The sequence below is a fragment of the Neopelma chrysocephalum genome, unplaced genomic scaffold (assembly GCF_003984885.1).
Source record: "Neopelma chrysocephalum unplaced genomic scaffold, ASM398488v2 Primary Assembly neopelma1_23, whole genome shotgun sequence".
In the NCBI taxonomy this organism is placed as follows: Eukaryota; Metazoa; Chordata; class Aves; order Passeriformes; family Pipridae; genus Neopelma; species Neopelma chrysocephalum.
In genome coordinates, this window is record NW_020897691.1 from 5,227,669 (window position 1) to 5,251,951 (window position 24,283).

Consider the following 24,283-nt stretch of genomic DNA (forward strand, 5'->3'; position numbering starts at 1 on the left):
CTGTCTGGATTTAAGTGATGGACAAGGATACGATTTATTCTGAGAATTCTCTGTAATACTACATATATCTAGTGTCAAATTCTTCCAAAATTATAGGTCCAGAAATGTAGGTCAGGGCTGGCTGTGCTTGGTACTGCACTAATTCACATTGGCAGGAGATAAAGTTCTGAGTCTCAGAGCAAGCAAAGGTTTAAATAACCAAGCAAGCTGAACATTGTTGACCAGCCAATAGTGACTGACACCTGCTGAGCACTCACCTGCCTCTTGGCATGGGCTGGTGCAGATTTGGTCAGCCATGCGAGAAATTTTGTCTCCATCACTGACATATTTAGTTGCCCATCTTCTGTAGCACCAGAGAATAGCTGTGGAAGTCAGAGACCCTATTACACACATATCCACTTTAATAGGCCAGAACCATCTCATTCTTCCATCCAATAAAAATTTTCCTGCTGTTTTGTTCTTCCCCAGCTGCTACCATTTCGAGGTGCAAATGAAATGACAGATGGGTGTTTCTCCTGTCATGCAGGAAAGTGACTTTGGACAGCTTAGGTGGCAGCACTGACAAAGTTGAAGTGAGCATGAATCTTCCAAGAGAGAAAAAAAATGCATGGGAGTGAACATTTTAAAGTTCACTAAAACGTTTAATAAATATGACATTTCAAAATTATAGTAAGAGGTAACATCAACAAACCTTATCTTATCGATGTAAGCGATGTTTCTTCTTTAAAAATAGCAGCTGCTGGAGACATGCAAGTAAAAATTCTCATGTATATTATTTTAATTATGTTTAAGCATTGTGCCTAAAACTGAAACATTACAATATGGCATTACAATATGACATTAAAAGATAAAGTATGGGATTTCATATGATTTGAAATATGTAGATTTATGGAGCTGTTTAATATTCTGAATATGAGAAGAAAAAAATGTTGTGGTATACTAGCAATGCTACTGTGTGTTAGAAACAAGAGAAAAAGAAAAAATTTGCTAAGAAGTATATATCTATTTAAGGAATAGTGGGCAAAATTGTATGCATCGTGAAGCTGGAGCCACTATAAACAGCTTTTCTGAACCTCTCACTAGTGAGAGTATATTACTTTAAAAAAACACCTGCAATCATTCAAACACAGAATAGTTAGGAAATTGTGTATTTTTTAAAATGTCAGAGCCCTATAGCAAGGGAACAATAACCAATTATTCCAGAGTGTGATGACTTATTCTGTCCTGTTAGATACTCCTTTTTACTTTTCTCCAGACAACATGAAATTATATGCTTGACTGATACTCAGCTCTTAAAAGGCACAGCCATTATTATATATTAGCATTACGTTGTCTACAATCTGATGCCATGTCAAAGGAAAATATAATTTAAACTGTATTTTTTTTCACCTCCCATCAATAGTAGCTTGCCAGAAGTTTCTCTGGGATGGAAGTTTACATTTATCAAAATACGACTCACTTCATGAGAAAGGTAAGTGCATTTTTTTATTTTTCCCAACCCCTACCCCAAGATAAGAGTTTTAGATTTAAAGGATACAGTGACATATTAGAATAGGATAGCAGTGATATTTCATTGGGCAACAAAATAATCACCACTGCATAAACTACAACATGAAGCTGATGTGTTCCTTCTTCTCCAGTTCATAAAAATCACCCCTAGGAAGTGAGTCTTCAGAAGAAAACTCAACTCCCTCCTTAAGCAAGGAGGGATTTAAGCAAGTAGTCTTCTAACTGAAAATTCTGTAGTTGATGTATATTCCTGCTTCTCTAGTACTTTTATGTTTAGCACTGAAGGTATAAGCCCGAGCCATTAATTAGATATTCCTGCCCCAAGAGTTTCTGGGTGTTGGACAGAAATACACTATACATGATAAAAGTGCTATGTAGTACATGGAAATGCTTGTATAGCAAAACTGTTCAGTTTCCCTGGCTGTGGTCAAATTTGACAACCACATGAATGTAATGCTACTGCATATGCTGAGTACCTCCAGCTCAATCAGTAGGACTAATTGTAGTATGCTGTTTAGATTAAATAGGAGTGCAACTTTGAATGTAACCCATTTCACACACAAAATATTTTGCATCAACAACAAAAAAAATATGTAGCTAGAAACTTTGTAGTCCATCCTAGATAATATTTGCTTGCATTCATGTTTTAAAATACTTCATACCAACTTTAATTGGTTTCGATAAACCCAAAGAACCAAGAAAAAGTGATACAGCAGGCAGAGAATGGCCAAGTGGAAGACTGAATAATAGGCAAATATCAGCCTGACTGCTTTCAATAGAAGCACACTTGCTCTCTCAAGTAGAGAAACCAACACTGCTTGAGAGAGCAGTCAGATGAATTTGAGATAAGTTGCAGCACATTTTTCACATGAGCTCTCGCATTCTTCTGAGACCTCTGCAATGCATAGCAGAACCAAAAAAGCATCAGAATTTTTGTCATGACACCTTGCTGAAAGCAACAGGAAAACTCTGGAAATTACGATGTAGCTGTCTGTTGCAGTCAGGAAGGGACGTACAGAGTCAGTGTCCCAGTTCCTGGGAGGTGTACTGCTTTAAAGAAAGCTGATTTTAATCTGCTACTTTGAAGTGGTTGAATATAAACTGTTCACTTTCTTTCTTTGACAGAGACTGTGGAAAATAGAAGTCCCTTTTATTTGGAATAGAAAATAGACCTATTTTTTGTTTTGCTATCCGTTGTTAGATGAAAAGTGCGGAAAAAAAATTTAGGACATCTCATCATATCTTGGTGGCATACAAGCCCTGCCAGTGCCTCTCTTTTCAGTTCAAATCAAAAACTGAAATGCAAAGAGCAGAAAAATAGTAACATTTCCTTCTTCCAGCAAGAGACCCCAAAAGGACTGTAGGAGGTGTCAATGACAGAGAATACAGAACAGCAGACCTCTTCAATAGCCCATATTTTGAGAAACAGAGGCTTGAATTTCAAAGTCAATCGCTGTGCTATACAGCCTTGGTATCCCTTCATGTTCTGTCACTTCAAGTTATTTGTACTAGAAATAATGGGCTGCAAAACTGAGGTTAAGGAAAGGCTAGATACTGTGTATGACTCCTAGTTTGTCCTTGTACCACAGGTTTATCTGAGAAGTGAGCCAAACAGCCAGGGAATAAGGAAGAGGATAAAGTCATGGGAACAGCTGTCTACACTGGCTAGGCTGTGGGGGAAGGAATTAAAAAAAAAAGCAATAGCCAAAAAGACATAGGGGAGAGAATAGGGAATGAAGAACTCTAGAAAGAACTGGAAAGAAAACTCTTAATGAATTTGTGCTCAGGGTAGGCAGTTGCTTTAGTGAATTTGCGCACAATATTCATATTAAGTTTTAAGTTGCTTATCTGGATATTGTGCTAGCTCCAAGAAAAGACTGATAATTCTCACTCTTCAGATAAACATACTGGGGGTTTTTTCTAGTTTCTAAGGTGTTTGATGCAGAAAGTGTGACACTAGCCTTAGACTGTGCAGATTTCTCAGCAGGAGAGATTTCTGAAGAGAAAGGAACACTTGGAAACTGATTTGACAGGCAATCTTTATTGTATAAAATTAATGGCAGCTGTTTGAAGCTGCTCATGTGTCTGAAACATTAAAAAACCCACAGCTGAATTTTTGATCTGTGAGCATAGAAGATCAAAAAGGCATTACATTTTTGCCATATGGTTCCAAAGTGTGGAGCATAGCCACTTACTTCCATGTATGCATTTTAAACCCTATTTGTAAATTAACCATACTTATTTTTCCAGATCTTCTGGAAATAATTTTGGAAGCTACTATAACTATTCTGTTGCAGCAACTCAGACCTCACTTCCCCCCACAATATACAAAAAGGTGTCCTCTTTCCAACTTTTTGTCACCTACAATGGGTGGATTTCATCATGTCATGGATAAAGACTGTATCTTACTACATTTTTTTCCAGATGTTTTTTGAAATCAAAATACTTCATTAAAAAAAATTAAATCTGTTAACAGTATAAATTTTTAGTGAGAGTAACAGTGAGAATCATGGGCAGACAATTTGCAGAGGTGCTATGTAGGTCCCTTCTGTAAACAGCGACACCCCTATACGCTGTTTACTCACATATGGGCAGATGTTGGCACTACTGTGAGCCCCAAGGCTGCACTGCTTCTTAATATAAAGTGATATAGCATTGAAAAATGAGTTTTTTCATCTTGTATTTCTTTAGTAGATTATTTTATTGTGGTGATAAATTTGGAACAATGAGATTATTTGATTAAACCTTCTCAGTCACTGCTGAATGGACTACCCTCCTTGTAGAATTAATAAAAAGGCCAAGACACCTCATTAACATGCTTGGTATTGAGCTGGATTGGCAGCAGTGCAGTTTAATCCTGCCAAAGGGCATTTGCTGAGGAAAGTCAGAAAGCTTTTAAATCATATTCTTAAAGGTTGAGTCAGGAGAAGATGACCTTGCAAAAGCTGTATTCCTGAACTGTCCAGACTTCCCCCCAGCCCATTTACGCTAGAGCTGCTTAGTGCACTGAACAATACGTTAAATAGTATGGCTTCTCCCTGTGTAATTCAGTGCATCAGACTTGATTTTGCTGTGCATGCTGATTGGAAAGCTAGATAGAAAAGCTTAGTTTTGTAAAAGCCACATACACTAGCATCCTCTAGCAATTTTTTTTTTTTTGGTAGCTGAAAGTATACTAGCATCACTTGATGGTCTAAAAGTAGACTTTCACTTACAGTAGTTGATACAGACACACCACATCACTTTCACCAGTGCCTCATAGTCTTTATAAGCAATTACAGCTCATAAAGACATGGAGAAAGTGGAAAAGCATGTGTGTATAATCATGCCTATCAAAATATCACAAAGATCAAGATTAATGTCATCATTATTGCTTCAAATCATGCATCTCTGGCACATAACTACGTTTACTTTATTGTCACGTAAATCGCGTTATAGTTCTCAGACACAACAGCCTATAAAACAGATCTCAACCTTCTGGCTTGGAAATGCTGTTTAGATTATTTACTCAAACATGTAGAGCAAATGTCCCAGGTAGTTAAAATATTCTTTTCAACTGGTTGTCTAGATGGAAATAGGCTTTTTGTATGTAGATATGAGCAGCTGCATTTCTCAACAGAAGCAAGAAGTGCTCCAGCAAACTAGTTTCAAGTCATTAAAATTTAAGGCAGAGTTATTCACCAAGCTCAATTAATCTATTTCAAGCTGGTGAAACTTCACCATCTTAATGGAGTTGCTTCCAGCATCTAGCCTCTGAATTCACAGGTAGGCTCTGAAGAGTGGCATGATTTCTGTGATTGGTCACTTTATCATATTTTCAAAAGAAATGTGGCTGCAAGAAAATTTTATTGCAAGTGTCTTAACTTCTATTTTTGCTTAAGTTAAGCATGTAAAAACATCTCGAAAATTAGTAGATCCTTGTGTTCCTTTCTTGGTAATGTTTCTTCTAATGTACGTTTTTATATTCCTTTTTCTAGGCTACCTTTATTGGTTTTGAGCTAAAGGTTTTCCTTATATGTAGGTTTTCCTTTGCTGGCTCATGCAAAATTCCTATTCAAGTAAAATTAGAGGAATGTGAGCCATGTTAGCAACATGATGAATATGAGGCAGTATGTGGAAGGCAAACTAAAACCATGCATGTAGGTAAGGAAGAGATCACATAATGCTTAGGTATCTTCATTAAAGAAGGGACACTCACCTTGACTATCTCGAAATACAGATATTGTCCTTGAAATACTAATCCAGAGACAAAAATTACAAAAAGTTGTCCTAGGATATAGAACTCCATGGCACTTCAGGAAATGACAGTGCTATGTGAGACTGAAGACCTGTGAGAAAGACTGGGGGAGAGACATTCTTCAGTCTACTGTGAGTTTTTTAATTGAGTATTTGGCTATAGAGATAAGTAAAAATGCTAGCCTTGATATTCTTTGGTTAGAATTTGTATTAGAGAGAGAAAACTAAGATATTGCAGAAGTCCCTAATAGGATTTTTTTAATGCCTGCCAGAAATATCAACTTTAGTTGCATCAAATAGCTTAAAAAAAGGAAAAAATTAGAATAATTAATTTTTTTTCCCCTGCAGTTTTCACACATTAAGAAGTTGATAAACAGCAACTTTTTATGCTTTACTGTGAAATGAAGAGGTAATTTTTACCCTTTGTATCACACATGGGATTTTTATATTGCTTTCAATGCATTTTTGTAAGCATTGGAAAGGAAATAAAATAGCCCCTATAAAACATAGCCAATGTTACTGCCTGAACACTGAGCTGCAGATAGGGTTTTGCAATCCTCCAGTACTCATACACATATATATCAAGAGTTTTAGCCCTCAACTGCTACTAAAATTAATGTCTTGTAACCTTAAATATATTTCTCTACTAAAACAAGACAAATCCTCATCACAACAGATTTTAACCTGCCTTTTGACACCAATTATGGACAGAAATTTTATTTATTCCTTTTGTCGTCATATCTAAAAGGGCCTTTTTTTATGGCTTCTCCTCACACCTGCTGCATCATCAGTTACTGTGATACCATTCAAGACAAAAGCCCACCCACACCATGCAGTAACTGAGGTGGTCATGCTGTTCTACATGCCTCAGGTTCACTTTGACTGCATTAGTCCATAAATAGTACCTTGTCCTTGCAAAGCTGAGTAAGAGCTCCCTTCCCTATCTCCTCCAATAGATGTGGATGTTCTCTGACTTACTTGGTATAATACGCCTGAATATTATACAAAAGCAGAGATATTGTAGTGTACAGAAGCCATTTTTTTAAGCCTAATCTTAGCAGCCAAATAAAAAAAACTGAACAAAATATGCATCTCTGCTCACAACTTTTTAGAGATACACAGCAAACATGGAAGTTACAAACAGCAGTTTTTCTGACCTTGTAGTAATACATGGACTAGCAAGCTACATTGGCTCTGGTATATCTCTCACTGAAGATTAAATATTTCTCTTTCTTCTGTGATTAGTAGCTTTGCAGAATGTGCTTATATTATTTTAGTATTGAGATATTTTATGATAGTAGAACAAGTAAACCCAAAAATTCTACAAAGTAACTGATGAAAAGTTTCCATTGATTGAAGCAAGACCTTTAAATTAAGCTGATGAAAAATATTTGTGCTTATTTAACAATTTGCCAGTTGGTAAATCCGAGTAATTACTTTATTAGACCATTGTACAATTAGTAAGTAGACCTTGCAAAACAGAAAACAACAGAAACAAGAATATGTGCAAAGAAAATATGCTGCTTCACAGTTCTTCCAGAGTGCATTTATACTCCAGAGAGAAAATCTTCATGGTATTAAGGGAATCTGTATCTATCATGACAGCACACCACCAGATCATATTCAAAGGTTTATGAAAAAACCCACACTCACTCCCCATGAGGCAGCCTAGGGATGGAAACTATTTTTCAGGCTTGTGCATCAGCAGCATGAACAAAGTTTCACCATTTAGGAGACACTGCTTTATAATGGAAAAAAAGGGGGAATTGTTTTCACTTTCTCACCTATTTTATTCTCATGAGGCAATAGGACTGCACAGGCTAACATCGCTTTTCCTTAAGTAAGCAGATCAGATTAAAAATAGACTGGGTATGGCAATAAGATGCCATCTTTACGGTCTCACTGTGCTGCAGTTTTAAATCTGGGAGTAGGGCGAAGACTCATATGAATCCCTTACAGCCATTTTTTATGAGAAAGAGACAATACATGAATTTTCCTGTTTGCCTGGGACAGGAGGAGGGGCTTACATCTCAGCAGAAAACATACAGGTTCAATACTAAACAAAACTATGTTGATAACTATCCTTACCAAAACAACAAAGTGCTTCTCTTAGGCGGGTTTGCTGGAGCCTCCAGCATTATGTGAGTAGCTAGACACACATCAAGACACACATCAAGTCATGGATTCCGTCTTGTCCATCTCTTCTCCACAGTGGTGACATCAATCTCCATTGCTCACTGGCAGCAGCTATTTCATGTGTCAGGCCAAAATCACACCAGTAAAAACATATCAGATTTCTAGAGAAGTGTTGTTGCAGTTGCTGCTGTTATTCCATTTAATGTTTTGTATTGCATTAGGCAATAGGTACCTCATTATTTGCAGCCTCCTTGCTTTTCCATTTTATTACATTTTAGTTGTCAAACAAGATTGAAAAGAAATAAATCCTGGAACTGGTGTAATGACTTGTTTTCCCTTTTCTGAATGTCCATTCTCTGGTTAAAAATGAATGCTTTTTCCACTCCCTTCCAGAGTCACTATTTCATCTGATAAATTTTAGTTACTCTGGATACTCATGCCTTACCCATGAGTGTTCATCAGCTCTGTTGCCTATGAGCCAGCTCAGAGCTGCAGAGATTATTATCTGTCATGCCTTTCAGAAATTTGGTTTGTAGCACTAACTTTTGAAAAGATTTTTTGCTGACATTTTGTAAAGATACAAATGAAGCACAAAAGAGATTGCAGCCTGCAATGCAAGGGAGTGTTAGGAGAAGCACTGCTTGCCTGCTTCCATGGCTCCCATTTCAACCCATATAATCACAGAATATCTTCAGTTGGAAGGGACCCACAAGAATCATCCAAGTCCAACTCCTGGCCTTGCACAGGACAGCCCCAAGAATCACACGATGTGTCTGAGAGCATTGTCCAAACACTTCTTGAACTCTGGCAGGCACATGCGAGAAGTAGTCATCAAAATGACAAAACAGAAGCAGCCAATCACAACAGAAAAGTAGACGGTACCAAGAAAAAAACACAGAATCTCCTCCCACTACTCAGAAGCAGGAAAGGAAATTTTGTGAGGAGAAAAAGCCTGAACGTCTTTGAGAACTCAGATTAATATGGAATCGAAATTGCTGAGCATCAGACAAGAAGGGATATACTTGTCCACCAGTGGTAACAGTTATCAGCATGTCATTTTCTTCTACAGTTCAGCCTGCCCTCTATTATCTTGTTCTACAATAGGCAGAATGGCTGCAGAGCACCCTCTCATCACCTTGGGGTCTACCTGACTGCGGGGGTTTGCATCTAGTGCCACCTGGGTTGTGGTATTGCTTGACACAGACCAACAGGACAAGCAAATATACAGTGAGAGACCAACTAAACTGATTTACAGAAAGTACATGTACATATATAAAGGTGGGAAATAAAACGTTTCATATGGCTATGACCAATTTTTTACTGAGGATAAAAAGGTAACATCCAATTATGCTGTTCACCTGCACTAAACATAACAATTATATTTTTAACTTGAGGTTAAAATGTTTCACTGCTCCCCACTTCATTACTTCACCTTTCCTAAGCATCTGTTAATTTTATTTGGTTTTAAGTTATTTACCCACATAGACTCAATCATTGCCAGTGTTCAGCAAAAGGCACCAAGATCTGAAGGGAGGAATAGGAAAATATCCCTGAGAGTGAACTGTGCAATTCTGGAATATGGAACTGTCCAGTGCCAGCATATACATGTTCTTAACCTCTGTTAGTGCCTTCCCAATAAAGTATATGTGTCTGCATACACACACACACTTATCTCCAGACCATGGTATTGATCTGGTCATTCTCCAAGCTGCTGTACCAGCTGTGGGTCCCACTGGAGGCTGCTGACATAGGGAATTTTTACCGTCTTCTGCAGGAACATGGCCAGGCCCTAAATAAATAAAGGATCTACCTGTAAAGATGTACCAAGAGACTTATTGTCCCTGTCTTCCTTTACCTGGGATCAAACTTAAGCATTAATTTTTTAATAGAAGGACTGTTTTGTAGTCTCTGTCCTCTTTGATCATCCAGGAGGAAAACAACCCATTGGTTCCCTTCCTTTTGAAGTTGTACACAGCAGGATCATTAGCAGTAGATAAGCAGACAGATGTAGTGCTCAGTATTAGATTTCCACGGTCACCATAACAACATTTAGTAGGAATGCTGAGCTACCATCATTTAAAATGAGACTGACAAGTGCTGCAGAGTTGTGGGCAGGTGACTAAGCTTTTGTGTAGAGGCTGTTCTTTCCAGCAGCAAGCCAAGAACCTGGAGAAGGACCGAGTAAGAGGCCAGAGCGTTCTGGTGCTTCAAAGGAGAGTTGGTAACTTTCAGCTCTGCTCGTCTCCTGAGAAGAGATGAAACTTTGCAGACCTAGGTCATTCATTGTGCAGCTTTTAGTTCTGGCTGGTTTGCAGCTTCTGCTCTAGTTGTCAAGCTGTAGAGAAGCTTCTGCAAACACTTGCCTTCTCTCCCCTCTTCCCTCTACCACTCCAACTTTATGGACCATGATTAGATGCAAATGTAATGAGCTCAGTTCAGAATTTGAGTCATTTATGCATAAGCACTTGTGTTAGATTTTCCTTTTCTAAATATAGTTTGAGAGGAAAATGGTAGTTGAAAAGTAATACAAGAGAAGTTTCCTTTTTCTCCAGAAACCAGATGTTTAAACTGTGTTTAATTAATTTCTAGGCAATTATAAACATTATCAACATGAATTAACAGTCTTACCTTATCTGCAGCAAGATAACATCTTCTCACACTCAAAGTCATAAAGCCATTCCAATGACAGCTCCTTGATGGTGAAGTGCAATTATCTTCCTTCATGTTGGTTGCTTAGTTCTAGACTGGCAGGCAATATACGTTGGGAATCAAGTGCCTGGTTAAAAGTGCAAAAGAGTTGTTTGCAATATGTATTTTAAGTTGAGCTAAAGTGATTCCTAAATTTCTATCCCATTTAAAGATAAACAGTAAGAGATCCCTGAGGTGTGACACTGGATGTTTTGTGGCAGAAGCTGGTAGAAATTGGCAGTAACCTGCGTGTCACTGGTACTTCTGTGATAGTTTCTAGCTGGGAATCATTTCTATCTAAACATTTCTCTGTGCTGTAGGTAGCTTCATCTTTATCTTTTTCATTATGACGGTACAGCATAAGATAGAGATTTAATTAATATCACCAAAAGTTTGTGTTTGACATGTAAATGAAAGCCCGATTCCTAGTTCTGGCATTTAACCTGTGACACCCAATAAATGATAGTCAAGCTTCAAACATGATCTTTTTACTGGAGGTTACAAACCCAAAAATCCATAAGTAACAGTCTACACAGGTGAGCTCACCTAATATCAAAGACTTGGAGGTAAGAATAGTTTGACATTCCAACAATAGCACAAGAGTTTGCTGTCAGGAAGAACAGGAGGGAAAAAGAAGACGAGCTTAATTTAGGACTTTCTTGCCGTAATAGTATTGGCAACGTTATGCTGAGTTTATGTAAGGCATTATTTGTAGTGACAGTGGACACAGGCATCAAAAGACAATCCTGGTGGAATGAGTTTTGGTGCTAAATAGCATCGAGACACTAGGCTATCTCAATAGACATAAGTGAAAAATGACATTTCTCAGAGTTTGGAGAGATTCATTTCAGAGCAGCCTGCAGCCTCCAGGTGGTGCAAAAACAAGGCTTTGAACAGGTGATTTTAGCGCAAAGCTCCATGCAGAAGGTTCTGCTGCTGCCACACTTTGCCACACCCAATTACTAGCACTTCTTGCTGTATAATAAAATCTGTTCATTTGTTTCCTCCTCCCTAGGAAGGTGCAGCAGAGAAAACACATGATGAACTCTTCCACAGCCTCTATTCTCTGTCCCTCTGTGCTGCTCATGAGGAAGGAGGTAGAGAAAATCAGGAGCAAAGTTAAGCCTAGGAATAAGGCAGTGGTGAGGGTAAGGTGTTTTAAGATTTAGTTTTTATTTTCTCATGATCCTACTCTGATGTAGGATTAAACTAATTTCCCCAAATCAAGTCTGTCTTGCCCATTAGAGTAATTGGTGAATGATCCCTCCCTGTCCTTATCTCAAGACACAAGTCTTTTATTATGTTTTTTCTCCCCCTGCCCAGCTGAGGAGGGGAGTGATAGAGCAGCTTTGGCAGGCACCTGGCATCCAGCCAGAGCCAGCCCACCACACTTCTCTATTTATCCATCAACACAAAAGAATTTTGGTATTGAAGAGTCTTGAGCTACTTGAATTCTAAGAATTGTTTTGCTTGCTAGTACATCAAGGCTGACATTGACACATGCATGCTCTTCATTAACAGGGAGAAAATGCATTTGAATAGAAGGGAAAGCAGATCAGACTTTGCAATACTTACCAAAATACCATGTCTAGGCTAAAGGAGGCATTATCAAGATCTTATAAAAAAATCTAACAGCATTTCTCTCCTCTTGCCTGCTTTGATCAGTTGTGAGGAAATTGAAAAGGCTGCCACTGATTGGCTTTAACACCAGAATCCCGTTCAGATGAATGATGCAATAACACCTCTGAAAACGTTTGGTTGACCATTCAAGCAGTCCAGAATATCGTCTTTCTCCAAGTAAGCTTTTTATAGTTGTCATTTATAGATATCAATAAATGTCAGAGATGTTAAGTGGAAAAATTGTTCTAATGTAGAAAATGCAACCTATAGAGAATTTTTTTCCTAACAAAACCACATAACTTTTCACTACTCTGTCCTGAACTGGAAACTCAACTATTACTCTGTAGGTAGAAAGATTGCATTCAGATTTTGATTTTTGAAGCGTATTAGCTTAACAAATTAAGTGTGTCCAGTTCTGGGCCCCTCAATTCAGGAAGGATATTGAGGTGCTGGAGCATTTCCAAAGAAGGGCAACAGAGCTGGTGAAGGGTCTGGAGCACATGTCCTATGAGGAGCAGCTGAGGGAGCTGGCATTGTTTAGTCTGGAGAAAAGGAGGCTCAGGGGAGACCTCATCACTCTCTACAACTACCTGAAAGGAGGTTGTAGCCAGGTGGAAGTGTCAGCCTCTTTTCCCAGGCAACTAGCAATAGTCTTAAGCTGCACCAGGGGAGATTTAGGTTAGATATTAGAAAGAAATTCTTCACAGAAGAGGTGATTAGACTTTGGAATGGGCTGCCCAGGGAGATGGTGGAGTCACCATCCCTGGAAGTGTTTAAGGAAAGACTGGATGTGGCACTAAGTGCCATGGTCCAGCTGACAAGGTCGTGTTCTGTCATAGCCTGGACTGGACAACCTCAGAGGTCTTTTCCAACCTAATTGATCCTGTGATTAAAAAAAACAAAAACCAAAAAAACAAAGCCAGAACTTTGTTTTACCTAGTCTTAGAACCTCAATTGTTAATTTTAATTTAAAAGCCCTGTTAAACTACTGTTTTCTAGTATTAAAGTGTTTATCTACTCTTCATATGAAATAGAAGATCTACAAATATGGAAAAGAATTTGGGCAGGTACTGTGGTTATGCAATTGTTAATATTTAGGTTTAAGTCTTTAGTTTTTGGAAAAGTTTGATCAGTTACAAGAGGAGGTATTCATTGGAATTTTTCAGAAATAATGTATTTATAGATACCTAATACACCTTTTCCCAAGGTGTTTCAGCTGCTTTTTGTGAGTATATCTACCACTGCCTATTTAGGACTACTTTAGAAGATGTACTACTATGTTCAGCAGTAGTCACCTACTGCAGTTCATCATTCAGAAAGGGATGTAGGGAAGAGCTCAATACTCAATCACCACGCTTTCAATGCTATCTGGAGTCCCAGGCTGGCTGGGAGTTGCATAAACATTCTGAGTGCCAGATAGATAGGATTACTGGGATTTGAAGTCAGGCATATGCTCTGAGATCATTGAGAAGACAATTCATCTCCAATGCATTCAACAGGCTTCACAGGGTTTTTCAGAATACTTGTCTGTAGGTTATCTGTCTTCAAAAGCAAGGAAAAAAAAGGCACTATTAAATCAACATCAAGATTGGCAATTTCACCTCCTGCTTTTCTTGAAGCATAGGAAGAGAGGACAATCTGAGAAACCAGTGTGCATAGGAAAATACAAGAAGACCGCAAAGAGGTTCCCTTTGTTGAGCTTTCTTTTAGAGCTTTCATAGCTCTGCAAGACAGATCTCTTAATTTTGCAGTTCCATCAGATTAGCATTAACTAGTGCAGAGATCTCACTGACTTTATACTGCAGCTTGTAAGACACAGCAACATCTATTTTCCAACCAAACTAAAGATCAAGTGCGGCTTGCCCAAATAGACACTTTGAAATAATGAATGAGTATGGGCTAAAAGGGTTCCCTCAACAGTGATAATAGAAACCTAGAGCACCTGCAGCCAATGTTGAGCACACAGATCACACGGCCAAAGCAAGCAATATTAACAGCTTTATGTTATTCTTCCTTTTTACTACGGATAGGAGTAAAAACTCAAACAATAACCTGACAATGTTAGCAAGATATATATCATTCTCCCACTTTTCCTCTATGAATATCAAATCCTCTCATGCAAAGAGGAAACAAGGACTTTGGAGTAAGCAAGTTGTCACTAGTAAGCAGTCTAGTCTCATATACAATACAGTCTGAAACATCTGTGAGGTTCCTCTTTACTAACACAGATTATGCAATTTCTGTTTTTCCACATGAAACATGTACGCTTCAATATTCAGTATTCTGTATTACAAAGATACATATCCTAATTCTTGTTAACACAATGAATATTTGTATTGCATAAGCAACTAGTTATAGGTTCTATGATCACAAAGAGAAAAAAATAGAGCATTCATATTTCTTGGTTAGACCATTAAAAAATTGTTAATATATTCCTCCTATTAAATCAGGTAAACCATAAATAACACTAACAGCAGCATAACACAGGATGTACCTGCTAGAGATTACTGATTCAAAAGCTTTTATAGCTCAGTTATGCATTATATATGTGGATTCCCTTTCCAACTTAATCAACTGCTTGGACCGCAAATACTCTCTATTCTCAAATTACTGAAAACAATTATACAAGTACAAAGAAACTTCATTTAAGAATTATGTAACTGAAAGTAGGAATCAGCATTGATCCAATTAATGTTTAAGTTCTGCAATTCTGTAACAGAAGCCAATTAATATTCAGTGATTACATTAAACATCTTCCATAGAGCTAGAAGAGTGCCTTAAGTCCATCAGCTTCTGAGGGAAGAGGTCACTAGAAGTACCTTAATTAGGGCTATTTTAAAATGAAGAGCTGGATGTTGTGGTTTTGCTAGTAATTAACAAGAGTTTCTCTACTTTCCGTGAGAAATCCCTATCCTAGATTCATTATCAGTATTTCTTCTCATATGCCTAACAGAACTTTGGCATAAAATCCTCAGCTATAGCCCAGAAGCAGGCTTTTTCAGGGACTAGCTCCTCTGCCAGCCCAGCCTTTCCTTCAGCAGCCCTTTTCAGACTGAAGCTCCAGACTCTCTCAACCCTCACCAGCAAAGACCTCATTCAATTTGTTCCCTCTGTCTTACAGTCTCTGCAATTAGATGATCACAAAAGTAACCAAAATTACTTCAGCTGAAGCACAATTCCTAGTGAGAGTATTCAGACAGCTCTTTCTACTCTGAAGATCATACCCTTTGGTAGTAAGTGTTCATATCGATCCATGAAATCCAGAGTGTATTCTGTGGAAACATAGAGCTAATTTTATTCTTTAAATTAAACTGTTCTTCAGAGAATATCACTATTATGAAGAACACATTATACTGTAGGTACAATTCCTACTAAATGTGCTTTCTCCAAGATAAGACTGAATCCCTTACTCATTAATTATCAATTTGGTTTTCTTTTAGCCTTACTTTCTATCAAATATTTTATTAAAAAGCATTACATGAAACTGGTGTTATCATGTCATCTTGGTATCTGAACTGTATTTTGTAAACCATACTTTCATAATTAAGCAACGTAAGAGGTTCAACACATTCACCCTCTGTGACTTAAAATTTTAAGTCTTGTCTGGTGTGGGACAGGGAGGGTTGTGAGTTTGTCCTTTCCCCTCTCACAAGTATATCTTATGGCATCTCACCTCAGAACAGGGCAGATTCCAAAACTCTCTTAAATTGTTCTGTGCTGAGGGGTGCTTTACTGTGATTAAATATGAGCTTACATCCTAGAAGATCTTATGTTTGAGTGAGGGAGCTGACCTACCATAGAGTACTGTCCTATTGCTCACCAGCACTACAGCGAGATACCCCTGCATGCTTTGGGCAATGATGCATTCTTCTTAAATCTCTAAATTACCAGTTTCTCGCTAGATTCTCACCAGGAATCTTCTTTGAGCTACATAGAAGGGAGAATGGGACAAGGTCGTGTTTCCTGATAGTAGACCTAGAAAAAGAAAGGACTAGATTCCAATTTCACTGCTCTGGTTTTATGTTGTCACATTATTACAGAGCTTCATTTCCTGCCTATAAATTGAAAAGCTCATTGCAATACATTTTTCCAAGTATAATTGCATACCCATGTAATTCAATCCTTACTGTATTTTATATTGTGCATTAAATGAGTTGCATTAGAAAACAAACTCGATGGTTGTTAGTTGTTAACACATTTAGGGAATTAAATCAAGCCTAAAACCATTGCTGAAGCATTTGACACAAACCTCAAAGGCAAATCATAATACAAATCTTGATTATTTACCCTGTTCTGTAGATCCTTATTGCCTCTTTGGGTAGGAGAGGGAGCGCATGCCAATTTACTTATACTGACAACAGTTTCTTAATAGAGTTGTGCACCTCTCATAAGTAATGTTTTGTATGCACCTCATTAAATGTGTGGCAGGGGAAGTGGGTGGCTGGGGAGGCAGAAAGAAAGCCTCTTCTCCATGGAATCAGTTCCAAGGATGGCTTTGTCTTCATTTTGCTCCAGAAGGGCAGGAACTGACTGAGGTACTCTACAGATGCAAACCCTCATCTGCCGACATTCTGGGTCTCTGGACTGTGCAACATAAGGCCATGAAGTCCTAGCCACCCCTAGTCTGAATTTCAAAAGACAAATGTGCTGCCTGTGGTCTGTCAGGCTATTAAAAAAAAAAAAAGCCTGACTCGCAAAACAGTTTAACAGAAGCAAAACATGTACTCAGGCAAGAATATTTATTCCTTGATGCCTCAGTATATGCAGTTGCCTCCCTCTAATCTTATGAGACCAATTATTTTATTCACATTATTTCAAAATTCCACTCCACTACTTCCTGCTATGCAAGGGAGGTATAACCACTACAAGAGGGTCCTGAACCTCTGGGTCTTACACGGTACAGTCAGGTAGAACTTATTTCTTCCCTTTTCAGTTCCCTCACAGTTTTCAGCCTATTGTCTTCTCTTGGTCTATGTGAATTTATAGGCATGTTCTTCACTGGGAAACATATCTCCTTTTGATTTCTGGTATGACTGACATAAAATGATAAAATGGTTGGCATTCTTCAAGCAAGCCCATGGGAAGATACTTTACTTAAATCAATTTGTACAATATTCAGAAAATACTAGGTGGACAGTGTAGGGCAGTAAGAAAGATGTCAATTAGCTTGATACAATTTGCTTCTTCATCACATGAATCAATTATGTCTTTTTTCCTAGATCTGTGCAATTTTTTGTAACCTGGACCATTATTAGAGCTTTATGAAATTAAGAAGAACAAAGGAAACCATAATGCTTTACACAGCATAAGCCATGACACTACAGGTGAGTTTAGGTCTCAGACATCCATGCAAACACTTTCTGCAAATTTCACAGCCTAACACTTCCAGAAGCACAATTGGCTTTCTGACAAAACACAGTCTCCCTGGTGAAAGCAAGACTTCATTTATTGATATTAAAAAAACAAACAAACAAAAAACCCACAACAACAACAAAAAGAAAAAAACCCAAACCTCCTTATTAAAAAAAAAAGTATAAAACAAGTAGTGTAATATTTCTTTAAAAGGCAGCTTGAGAAATTGTTTGTTCTGATTCATTTAAAATTTGATGCCTCAAAGTTGTGATTACAACTAATGTAGGAACCTTGCAATAGTAAGATTGTGTAGGAAACAGGGATTCAAAACGAAGTATTAGTTTCAACTGATAATTGCTGTGAGTCATTTCTTTTCATATCCAACCTTTCACCAGCGTGTATCCAAAACCCCAAGAAGCAAAGTTTATTTTGTACATTTTAAACAGGCAAACTAGGGAAAAGGAAAGACAGTTACCCCCACACTCAACTGCAGTGTGCCAACTACCAAGTTTTGAGAGTTGTTTTGAACTACAAGACCAAACCAGAGGAAGAGGTTGTACGTGAGGGCAGGCTGCAGGACCTACACCAGTTATTCTGTACTCACCAGTTGTCAGCAACTGGGAGCTTCATGAAACACGGTTCTGCTGATTACACTGCTCCTAAAGAGGGACTCAGAGCTGAAACCTCACACCTATGGTCACACTGCATCTCCTCCAAAAGCCTTCACCTGCTGTGCTACCCAGCACAAGCACAGGCCTTTCATTCTTCCCATAGACACCTGCAGAAGCTTCAAATAAGGTCTCTTCAGAGCTCACTCTTCCCCTGAGTGCCTGGGACACAGACACCCATCATCCCACCACCTAGCTCCAAATAAGAGGCCACAAATTAGCATGACTGATATTAGAGCAAGAGCATGTGGGAATTTCACAGCAGCAGATGGACCTCTGGAAGCTGCAGCCCTTAGCTCTGTTAGGTTTGGCAGATGCAGGAGAGTCCTGCAGCTCCTGTGAGCCCCACAGCTGCATCCCAAAATATTTACATGGATCAAGAACTTCCTCACTACCCCACAAAGAGCCTAATGTGAGCTTTGGCAGGCATACTGCTGCCAGAGAACAGCAGTTTCAAGAGCAATGATCAGTTCACTCTTCCCTCTCCATGCCACTCAGTGGAAACTCTGGACCTCCTTTTTGGTTGGTATGAGGCACATGGGGAGTTTTGCTTAAAATAAGGTCCCTCACCCTTCCCATGAGAGCCTGCAAAGGGTTCTCTCACGTTTGTTTCCTACATGTAGATCTCATACGGACCCTTCTCATTTTTCACCCTTCTCCAGGACTGCTTTGAGAGCTCCCTCGTAGTGCAGTCCTGCCTAATTGATTTGGGGAAGAAGATGAAATGGGCTCCTTTTAACCCTTTCCAGGCTGCTACAGTGGAGGGAAAGGGTGCTTGCACTTCCACAGGGATTATGAGCTGTTACTGTAATTGTATCACAAAATGGGCTGGTCTGATGTCTAGGGGTAAAGTGTGCAGGAGGCAGAAGAACTCGTGGGCTGGTGAGGCTTATACAGCAATACAGCATTCAGCTCCACTACTCCCATTTTTTTAAAGAATGTTGATCAAATGAGTATAAAGAACTGCTGTGAAGTGGTTCAGGGACTGGAGCAAATTCATCACTGCAAAAGACTTTAAGAAGTAGTTTATTTATTTTGTCCACAAAGAGCCTAAGAGTATTGACTACAGTACATAGCTATTTGCATGGAAAGAGGAAAAAAAACCAGTATTAATGATCTCTGTAATCCAGAGCTACAAAAAATCTCAACTGAGAAAGCTCATGTTTTAAGTTTACATGAAATGTAATTTTCAAGAAACCACTCACGAAGAAAATTAATGTATTCTTTTTTTTCTGGTTTAGTCTTCATTATTTCAGATCTTATAACTTGGTAGCAGTTTCTATTTTTTTTAATTAATATAAAAATCATTTTACCTCTGTGCCATCAATAAAAATTATCCTAAAATTATCCATATTAGAATATATATTTATTAAATACAGAAAAAATGAGGCAAGTATGTGAGCCTTGGTGCTTGACTATTAATTATGACTTTGGCAGAAACCCAGTTTTTAGTATCTTTTTTAGAAAGGACTGTATGTTGCTAAAGATATTTTAGGACTAAGAGGCAGGGCAGGCTAGAAATAAGCTCCTTTCCAGAAGAAATAGAGGCAAAGTCACTTTCTGGTTTGGATATTAATCAATTTATGGGAGATTCCTAGAGAGTCTGATAAAAAAGTTAATGGGTTTTCTCTGTGGCAGTTCTCCTTAGAAAGTCTACTGAATATCCATGGAGAACTTAAATCATCCTTCCAAATGCATTTTTAAATTTATGTTCTTGAAATATCTCAGTAGAGAAGGTATTCTGTATTAACTTCTCTAGTTATGACAATAGTTTCTCAAGCAGGCTACCGCTTTAATCTTTATTAAACTCTGTGAAGATTCTTTCAAGAGAGTTTAGCTATGGTTGAAATCATGTCAGCTTTTGCATAATTTTACAAAATTTTACCTTCTTCATGGAAGAAGGAGCCAGCAGCTCAGCTTCCCTCCCTCTGGAACAGCATGCTGTCTGTCGTGGTGCAGGAGATGCCAAGGGTGGTGATGTGCCTTGGCTGAGCAGGTCCGTGGGGAGCCCTGGCCTCCTGCACAGCCAGGCTGGATGGAGTGCAGTGCAGATCTCTTCCACAACACATGCTGGTCTGTTTCTGTCTCTGAAATGTGACTTGGCTACTTGAAAAGCTGGGAGATCTACAGGTTAGAAATGGATATTGCAAGTGCCCCCTCCTTTCTAACTTGGCCCCAAAGATCTGTACCTAAAGGTTCTTTCCTGCCTTCACATGAGATTTTCTGTGTTACTTCACAGAGAGCAAGAAAAAGTCTAATGAGAAGTTCAAAAAGTATGTTTTTGGGTGCTCCTAGTTCCTGTCTGGCTTCTAAATCCAACAAACTCCAGCCAAGTGAATGTACTTGCCAGAGAGCACAGCTGTCCAGCTGTCACCTCAGCAAGCCAGCCTTTGCTCCCAGTAAGGGATGACATGGGTGCCATGTCAGGTTCGCAAGGGGTGCAGGCTGACATTTTTAATCTTGAAGCAATAACTACAAAGCTGTAGGTGTCTTTTAGTGGGAGATGACTAAGGTTTTGGTGTTAGGTTCTGTAACACACAACCTGGTAGCTGAAGGAAAGGCCCCCTCTGCCCCAGCTCTGAACAACCACTTGCTCAGTCTATTTTTACTGGATACTTTTACCTCCATGGCTCACTGCCTGGTTGTTACCAGCATCCCCATCAACCAAGTTGTGACAGGAGAGTAAAAATGATTAATGAAGCAAATTCTCCTTTTTTACTTCACAACGAAGTTCTGGATGTAGGCGTGTTTCTATAGTAACAATAATGTCCTCAGAAGAATTTGTTGGTTTATCTTCTGGATTAATTCTTTGGAGTCTTATAATATTTGGACTTTAAAGCATCTTTCTTCTCCACAGAAAGCAAATTGTTCTTTCCCTTATAAGGAAGATTCAAAATTAAATAACATATTGACTGACATTTATTATTGCTGAAATAGGACATTTTTACAATTGTATGATGCCAAAACCACCCCAAACAGCCCGTACCCCCCAAAATTAGCTAAGCATGGGAGGGATATATGTGAAATATGCTGAAAAGAATGGAGGGAGGGAGGGAGGGGCTGGTCTTTGGTAGAGCATGGCAACATCTCATGACAAGAAAGGGTGGAAAGGTGTTTTTCCTAAAACACAATCAGTCCATAATTAAGCCATGTAGTATCTCTTTCATAGAATGCAGGTTTTGACAAACACTTTTTTTGTTTGCAGGTACATTTATACAGATGCTTAGTAGCATATATTTTTATGCCAATGTGATATAAAAACTGCTTGAACTTCCAGAAACACTTGAAGATTCTTTTGCCATACCCTGACAACAGAAAAATCACACAATGCAGTTACTTCATGCTGACTCTTTGCAAGGGGTCCTCCACACTTTCAGAAGCATCAATGTATTTCAGTCAGTCTCCACGCTGTGCTGAAATTAGTTTGTGGCACAGAAGGTTAATTCTTTTCATTTTAAAAGAATAAAGATTTATTTTTCTAAATATGACAGATCTTTAGGACAGAACGTAAACTAAACCATCCTACTTTCAAGTGCATTTTATGAGTCAGTACAGTTTACCCACCCAGAATATGTGAATTTGATCTATGTGACACCCCTGTGCCCTTGCAGAACAAGGTCTGGTGCACTTCTGGGGTTCTCTGGACTGGCCCCAAGAATAGAAGGAGGATAGGCTCCCTAAAACCTGCCACATTTTGAAGTGGTTTAGCCATAAAAACGAAACTTAAAAAAAAAACTTTAAAAAAATGTTGGAGATTATTCTGGCCTTCATTTCTTTATTTTAAAAACTGTCCCAAAATCTGGACATGGCTCTGGGCAACCTGCTTTAGTAAACCCTGCTTGAGCAGGGAGGCTGGACTAGATGGTCTCCAGAGGTGCCTTCCAGCCTCAACTGTTCTGTGATCAGAGGGTTTTATTTTTTGCCTTGCCACAGCTTTCTGCAGAAGCATTCCCACGCATCTCAAAGCTGTAAGACCAGGCCAAGACTTCTTGTTACACGTGCCCTTTTTGTGCAATGCTGGCCACAAAGGACAGAAGCTTGTCAGCTAGTGGGAGGCAAGCAGAGACACATAGAGATACTACAGAGGATGTGCAGAAGTCACCAGGGAAAACACAATTCTCATTAACCGGAAAGAGCTAACACCCAGCAGGCTGCAAAATGAGCAGCAGAGCTCTGGCAGATGTGCTATGCGTCGCTGTGGGACCTCACAGCTGCACTCCAGGTGGCCCTGGGGCTGTTGTACCATCTTCTGTTCCTTCAGGGATCTGAAACAGGTAAAACAAAGGCTGAGGTGACTCATCAGGGGGGTACAGAAGGTCTACCAGTCAGATGCAGTATCTTCTGATATCCTAGATCCTCCTAAAACACTATTGACTTGCTCTTAGTCTCCGGTTTTCAATATCACATAGCTGTTGGTTGATTTATCTGAACAGATGCATACATTTATAAATATACACATTTTTACTAACTTGAAAAAAATCATCAAACTGTTGCATAATACCTGGGAATAAGCATTACTAATGGAATATTAACTTTTCCACTATTACTAATCAGGAGTATTAAACTTGCAAAGAAACACAGAGCAGTCAGAAAGGTGTAGTTTCTGAACATAGACAGCATTAATGCCTGAACACAGAGAGAACTTGAACTGTGGCAAAACAGCAGCTACAGCTGCAATATATACCACGATTTTCTGTATTTTGTACTCTGTAAATACTTTGACTTGTGCTCTGACAGTAGTGTCAATCTGGGCAACCAAAAACTGTCATAATGAATGTTAAGAGACAAGAAATCTGTGAAAGTAAAAAAAAAAACATTAAAAATTGTTCTCTTCACGGGAGAAGCACTTGCGGATATGGCAGATGTCAATGTCATGGCTGCTACACGTGGAGCCAAATAGCTCTGCAGAGGTGATTTTGCATACAGTCTTGGGAATAACTCCATGTAAGAGAACATGGAATTATTTGTCCTGGGTTTAAGTATTTTTCTCTTCAGATTCTTCAGGATAATGCTCAGAGACTGCCAATCACATTTACATCACCTCACAGAAAATATAATTTCTGTCATGATTTCGATTATTATTTCAAAATTTGCCCAATCCTCTGTGTACTACTTGTTTCTAAACTGGCAGTGTGCAAGATTTCAATCTAATAAACTGTTTTCTTCCTTTTCAGATCCACCTTTTTAGTATTTGAACCCAGTACATAACAACTGAAAACTTATGAAGACTGAAGACTGGTTGAAAACTGATACAAAGGCTGAAGCCTACAGTATCTATCTGTTTCTTCGCATGATTTGAGTATGTTCCAAGACATTAGATTTTCCAGCTTTGGCATCTTTTGTGTTGGGGTCCATAAAATAGGCTGAAGAACTGTATTTGTTCTCAGCAGTTTTGCTGAACTGGAACACGTGTTATTTTTCTGTATGTAAGAAACATCACTATACCTATATTTTACTTCTGATAATAAAATAAGGTTGGCAAATGGAGGGACACGTTCTCAATGACCATTCAAAGTATGGTATTCATACTGATATGGATAGAAACCTTAAGTATCAGTGAAAGCCTGGGAAATAGACAGGTTTCTTCCTAAGAAAATAATCTATTTTCATTTGAAGATCTTACTGGCTCTTACTAGTATTCTTAAGAGTATTTAAGTATTTATTGTTCAATATACATGATCTCTATCTTATCTGTCAACTTCTCCTTAAGGCTTGAAATAAAAACAATGCTTTCAGCATTTCTTTTCTACAGGTCCATTTGCAACTTTGTGAAAAGTTATGGTGTGTTTTTTTCTCTCAAGAGTATCCTAGCTGAGTTTTGGGTCAAGCAGACTCTTTGGAAGGGTATCCCAGCTGCTCTTCAAATAGTGAACATCTCAGCCCACTTTCTCCTGAAATCTGTTAGGATCTAGCTTTGAATCTGGCTCTGACTGATACTCAACAGCCTCTGAGGGAATAGTAAGCTAACCTATTCCATCTCTTTTAAGGTATTAGAAAGCAAAATGCTGGGATTTTTAAGCTGTGAAAAAAAGCAGTTCCAAAGTATATGGACAGGTCAAGGGTTTCAGACTGCC

At 38.6% G+C, this 24,283-nt stretch overlaps 1 long non-coding RNA gene across 1 annotated transcript; it reads left to right on the forward strand.

Moving 5' to 3' along the window:
• The first annotated feature begins 1,415 nt into the window (after positions 1-1,415).
• Positions 1,416-23,616, forward strand: LOC113968614. The gene is made up of 4 exons (XR_003534580.1): positions 1,416-1,471; positions 11,585-11,717; positions 17,409-17,513; positions 23,384-23,616. It is a non-coding gene; the product is annotated as an uncharacterized LOC113968614 (long non-coding RNA).
• The last annotated feature ends 667 nt before the right edge of the window (positions 23,617-24,283 follow it).